The 6059-nt window shown below is 40.2% G+C and overlaps 1 long non-coding RNA gene across 1 annotated transcript; it reads left to right on the forward strand.

The window, feature by feature from the left end:
- The first annotated feature begins 1699 nt into the window (after nt 1-1699).
- On the forward strand, nt 1700-4005 carry LOC122785787. Its single transcript, XR_006362351.1, has 3 exons — nt 1700-2182; nt 2296-2544; nt 3007-4005. It is a non-coding gene; the product is annotated as an uncharacterized LOC122785787 (long non-coding RNA).
- The last annotated feature ends 2054 nt before the right edge of the window (nt 4006-6059 follow it).

Here is a 6059-nt window from a genome sequence, read left to right on the forward strand (position 1 = left end):
TTTCTTTGTCACTGTTGCAACTGTAAACATAATCATTCATCACAGAGCATCAAAGGTGCCGGATCTAAAAATGAATGCCTTCCTGTGCATTAATGCGTCGTTGGATGCGTTTCAGTTCTGAGTGGTACACCAGGGCACATGAGGGGATTTACTTGGCAGGAAAGGCAGACTTTAATCAACCTCTCGTGCCAAATCAGTGATAATGATCGCTCTCTCGTTTAGCATATAGATAATAATGAAGTAACAGGTCCATTTAATTTGGCAGAGGCATAACATAAAATAAAAACATGTTGTTGTTTGGAATATGCTAATGCAACAGGTGAGAGGCAGAGGTTGGTTGGTCAATTTATTTTTGTTTATTTTTTATTGTTGAGGATAGATAATTGAGAACAGAGAGGGAGGGGGAGACTTCGGCTGTTGACTTTCCAGCTCTCCCAAAGGATTTTCAGCAGCATTAATCTCATGTATCACGTAAACCCAGATTAAAGGTGGAATAAACTATTTAAGTCTTGCTTGCACTGGTTTTTGTTGTCTTGACCATCAGAATTGTATTCTTAAAAAAGTAAATCAATTAACAACATAATAAAGGAACTGTAGAAGCACTGAATGAAGGAACTGTGTTACTGTGTTCGGAAATGTGTTGCGAATTACAGATGTCCACGTTAGTATTTACCTCATTTTGGCTTTACTTGTGTGTATTAGATTTATTTTGCACCATTCATGTTTTTATTGTGAAGTATACATCATTCCACACAAGTACTTTTGATGATTTTCTGAGTATCATGTTGAAATATTGTGTATTTTCCTCTCTAGAAACACCGGTGTTTAATAAGACACAGCAGTAGCTTGTTGTCCTGAGAAAACATCTCATTATCGCGGCATCTTTACGTCAGTGACCAAACAGAAACCACCAGGAACACAAAAGTTAGGTTTCTCAAACCTAAACACTCCGTCGTCCCTGTTTTAACCACAACGTTAAATCACTGTGTAAAATATGCATGCTACCACAAGCTACTGTAACGCCAGTTAACTTTGAATGTGAAATGAAACCAGTCGGGGATTGAACGGAGTACAAAGAAACATTAGAAAATGAAAGTGTTAATGCTTTAACGCCGCTTTGCCCGCTTCCTTTGCTCCGTACGAATGAATCTGCATACTTCATTGTGTCGTGACAGCAAGGATTCGACAAGGTCTGTGTTAGCAACTTAACCTCAATAAGGTCTTAACTGCAGTCATTAGCTCTAATATGCATTTGAAAATAGCCGCTACTGTCTCCACCACTCTATGGTTCCCCCTCTGTCTCCCTGCAGACTTCCTCTCAGATGTACTGAATCAGAGAGAGGAGGAGGTGGTGTATGTAACACATCAACTGCTCCCGTCCTCAGTAATATAGTCTATGAGTGGGAAATAAAAGAGGTGGACTGGAACAGAGGTGTCGGCGCAGCTTATTTGTTCTGATACAGTCAGATATGCATGGCTGGAGGGATTGTAAACAGAGTGGACACATCTGACCTATTAGTCACAGGCTCTGACCACCTCCATGGATCATTGCATGTGATGGATATAGCGTTCTTCGTTTGTGTGCCAAGTGAACAGGGTGGCGCGCGCTCCTCTCCGGGAATGTACTCATCCAAGAAGGTGGGGAAAAGAATGTTAACATTCCTGAAGTACCTCTGGGCTCACTTGCATCTCTCATTCCTCTGTGCCAAATTGGCCGACTGTCTGTATCTGTCTGTAGCCTGATATGGAATCTTGAAAGGTGGCCGAACGTAGGAGAGAATCCTGGCCGATAATAAACAGCAACCGGCCCAAGTCACAAATGACAAGTGCGGGCTCGGTCTGTTCTGCAGGAATAATCACGCTATCCCTTTAAATCCACTTCCTGCACAAGGCCCAGCAAGGTTACAGGAAGCACCAGCCTGCTGCTGTGTAGTAGATGTTGAGGAAATGATACCTCAGATATTTTACCTCGGCTTTTTGAACCGCACAACAAAGCGGGAGGCGCTCCTGACACGATCCGCTGTGAGGGGAGCGAGACGAGACAGTGAGAGGAAGTGCAGTTAAATTCCACGGACTGTCAAAAATGGAAACAAGGTAATTGGGATTCCTGTCCACGACGCCTCACATTCGTCGAACCTTGACGCACGTTACTGTCTCTGGAGCCATGGGCTGAAATGAACAGGTAATCCACTTCATTCTGCATCTGATCCCTTTTCAGATGTGTCAATGTAAATGTGAGCATTAGCTCTCTTTAAAGCCCACAGAGTTAAGATGTCTTGTCCTCGGTTGTTTCAGGGTGTAGATTGCTGAAACATGTCAGAGAGCTTAAAGGAGATTCCTCCCCGATCAATCAAGAAAGAAAGAAAGAAAGAAAGAAAGAAAGAAAGAAAAGAGGGGGCACTAGGACCCAGAAGACGAGCCTGAAAGCTCACCTCAGTCTTTCTTGCATAGAAAACAACCCAGGAGACAGAACAGACCAGCTTTTGTTTGGTCAGATTCCTCTGTGATTTGATTATCATGTGTGTTGAGAGGCAACAACTTGAGGTAATTGCAGACACATCAGCCGAGAAACATGATTTATGTCGCCCGCGTTCAACTGTGTTGTACAATTGTTGCAAATAAACAGCAAAGAAAAAGAAAAAAGAACCACTATATTTCATCCATCCACTATCTACCACTTTATCACGCTGGATCACGCTGTGCCAATCTCAGCTGACATAGGGCGATAGGCGGGGTCTCACCCTATCTATCCATCCATCTATCTATCTATCTATCTATCTATCATGTGTTTTCTTTCATTTATATAGTTTTCAGAACTATACCTGCACACTTTTTGCCACTGGAATTTTCTGCTGAGGTTTAAACTGGACAATGAAAGGGAGGAAAAGAATTCACCATACAGTGTAAAATACAACATGATCCAGTCTTTTCTTTAAAGTGCATGTAATGAAAGATATTAAGTAGTTGGCCATGACTGTACCTAAAGATGATTTATCTATTTCTCAGGACTTGCTCAGAAAGAAGAGAAGCAGACTATCTCTGTGTGGTTGGAGCAGACGATGAATGAAGAGGAAAGCATCGCGTTAATGAGCTATTGAGCGTGAAGAAGATTTCCTCTGCAGAATTCCTGGATGTTAGTTGTCATACTGCTTCATCTGAGTTTGGTATAGCTGTGATTCTTCAGCGTTGCCTTAATCAGCAATACGACCCAAACTGTGCAGAAAGCAGGACAAGATAACATGCATACGATGGTGGTTGGGATAAGATGCAACGGTGACGACAAATGAAAAGAGATGAAAGCTGAAATAATGCGAGCACTGGGCAGGTAGCGGAGGTGCAGTGTTTTCTCTGCTCAGTTTACCTTGAAATGTTAGAAATACTGCTCAATAATACACAAGCACACTCAGTATAATGGATACTTTACTCTCAGCAGATCCTCAAGGCCACTTCTCCCTCCAGCTTTAATGACAAAATCATCTCTACAGGGCAGAATGGACTGTGTTTAATTTGGAAATATTAATCATACTTTTCCACACCTCATTCCACAAAAGGAAAAGTTCCTTTTCCACTGTGTTACACGGGGCAAAATGAGCCGTGGGTGCATGTGTGAGAAGGACTGTGTGTGTGTTTTTGTGCTGAGATTTTGTGCTGCTACATCCTCAGTCACACAACATTGGACCAAACGTTACCAAACCTAAAAACCTACTGACCCTAAAGAGGAAGTAGACGACATGCTTCAGTCTCTGCCTGTCGCTGTCACACTAAAATGAACCACATTTAAGTTGAGTTTATTAAAATACACAAACAGTGGAGCAGTAAGAAACCCTGGGGTATAAGTGAAGCTCCTACCATGTTTTGGAAACTTTGGCAACCACACTCCACAATGTTTACACTAAGATAGCATTAAGCATTTCAAACACTTAAGGTCTCTGTTGTTTATGTATTTCTATGCTGTTTTAAAGCACTTTGAGTTGCCCTGTGTATGAATAGTGCTATACAAATAAACTTGCCTTGCCTTCAATGTGTAAATGTATTATCTGTGATAAAATACTATATTTTTCTGCATGTAAGTGTATCTGTGTTTTACAGGTGGACACTGGACCCCAGTCTTTACCTATTTGCCACTGCGGGTGAACTGAAAATACATAATTACTGTAGATTTACTAATCAACTATTCATGTTCATCAATCATTGTGACGGCAAAAACACGACCAAAAGTAAACTGTAAACAAACATCTGCTTAAGGTCAAAGAGGATTTTCTATTAGACTTGAGACCTTTCACCTTCAATTATATTTTAATTGAACTATTAGCACCCTAATTAATCATAACAACAGCTATTTTACTTCACTTCACTTAAATACCCCAGCACTAATCTATGTCAACACGTAACACCACCATCCACTGCCTCACTGCACAGGAAACACAGAGAACTTACTGCAATTAATTCAGCAACCATGACAACCAAGACATATGGCAGCACAGAGACATTTGGCAACCGTTTGGATAAATGGCATAATGCAATATAATAGCAGGCACCATATGGGACTTTAGGAACAGAAGCAGAAAAGAAACACGAAGGGTGGTGTGTGTGTTTTCAAGTTGTACAGTTGCATAATCAGGCACTGACTTTCACTCACATTTGCACAAGTCAGTGAGAATTGGAATCTGGATTTGAATCAGATCCCTGTGGCTGGAATATGAACAGAAATATGGATGATAAAATGAAAAGCTGTGGGGGACATGAATAATTAAAACAAAGTTTCTTTTGTGGCACATTTCCTCAGTCAAGTCTTCATCACAAGCCCAGTAAATGGACTTTTTCAGCCGGGCCTGATTTTATTCACCAAATGGCAAAGTCATGACCGTGTAAATGACAGTTGTCAAATAAGTAGAATTACAGAATTTAAATAAGCTTCACAAAGTGCAGTGGCCGTGTTTTTAAGGCTGGGTTGATGAGGAAATAAAAATCAGACCGGGTGAATATGCTTTGACTTTGCTGTTGTTTGGGCCTGCGTTCGTAGTTATTGTTATAGAAAGTAAACTTTGACGAACACCGACTAATCTGGCATTTGATTTTGTTCTAAGCCATAAAACGCCATAACAACATGGGTTTCATTAAAAAGAAGCAAGAGACACAAAGACAAATGAATAAGTCCCAGCGGGTGAAGTGGGCCGTAAACTAATATAGATTAATCCACAAGGACACATTGTTTTGCTTTTGCACTCAAAAATGATATTATTGTAACATTTGTCTGATGTTTCAATCAGATTATCTCTCTCTGAAACTTTTGAAAGCTGTTTGCTGAAGATTCACCAAAAAGCATATTCTTTTTCTTTTGTTTCTTTGAAGTTAAGATGAAAATGTTTTTGAGTTCTGACCAACTGAATAACTTTTCATCACAGAGTCTAAAAAGAGCCATTGTTTTCTAATCTTCATGCCGTTTTAACGGTCGTCCTTGGCTACATCACAGCTGTCAGGGCATGTTTACTGCATACTTTTTTTAATTTGTGAGTAAAAGACCAATCTTGTATAAATGTTTTTCTTTTCTGTCGGGTTTATCGTTACAGAGATTTAACAGTTTTGCTGCATAAACTTAGTCAGATTGTATTTTGACCCCACAGATGTGCTCCCATACAGTATTTAAAATGTAAAGACATGGAATCTGACAATAGCTTATATTGAAATAAACTATTTTCACAGCAGTTATGTTTTTGGAGATAGATATCTATTTAGCTTTTTTTTCTCAATAACCTGCGGCTTAAAAGTCTCTGCCAAATCATGTGCCGTCCTATTATACTATCAGCCCTGTTCTGAGTCTGCTCGTCATATAATACAGCTCAGTCTTGAAAAACCATTGGTATTTAGGAAGACCAACTTCAAATTATGTGTCTGTGTCAAGGGCATTCAGCATCACTAAGGGCAAAGCACTGAAAAGATACAGTACGCTTCATTGGTGTTAATTTGCAGGGAGGAAATGACTATCCTAAAAATACACTGCTGTGGAGTGACTCAGCTGGATCATAATGTTATGTGCCAATAACTTTGAAAATTACGTT

Source organism: Solea senegalensis, linkage group LG2, assembly GCF_019176455.1.
Source record: "Solea senegalensis isolate Sse05_10M linkage group LG2, IFAPA_SoseM_1, whole genome shotgun sequence".
NCBI classification, from domain to species: Eukaryota; Metazoa; Chordata; class Actinopteri; order Pleuronectiformes; family Soleidae; genus Solea; species Solea senegalensis.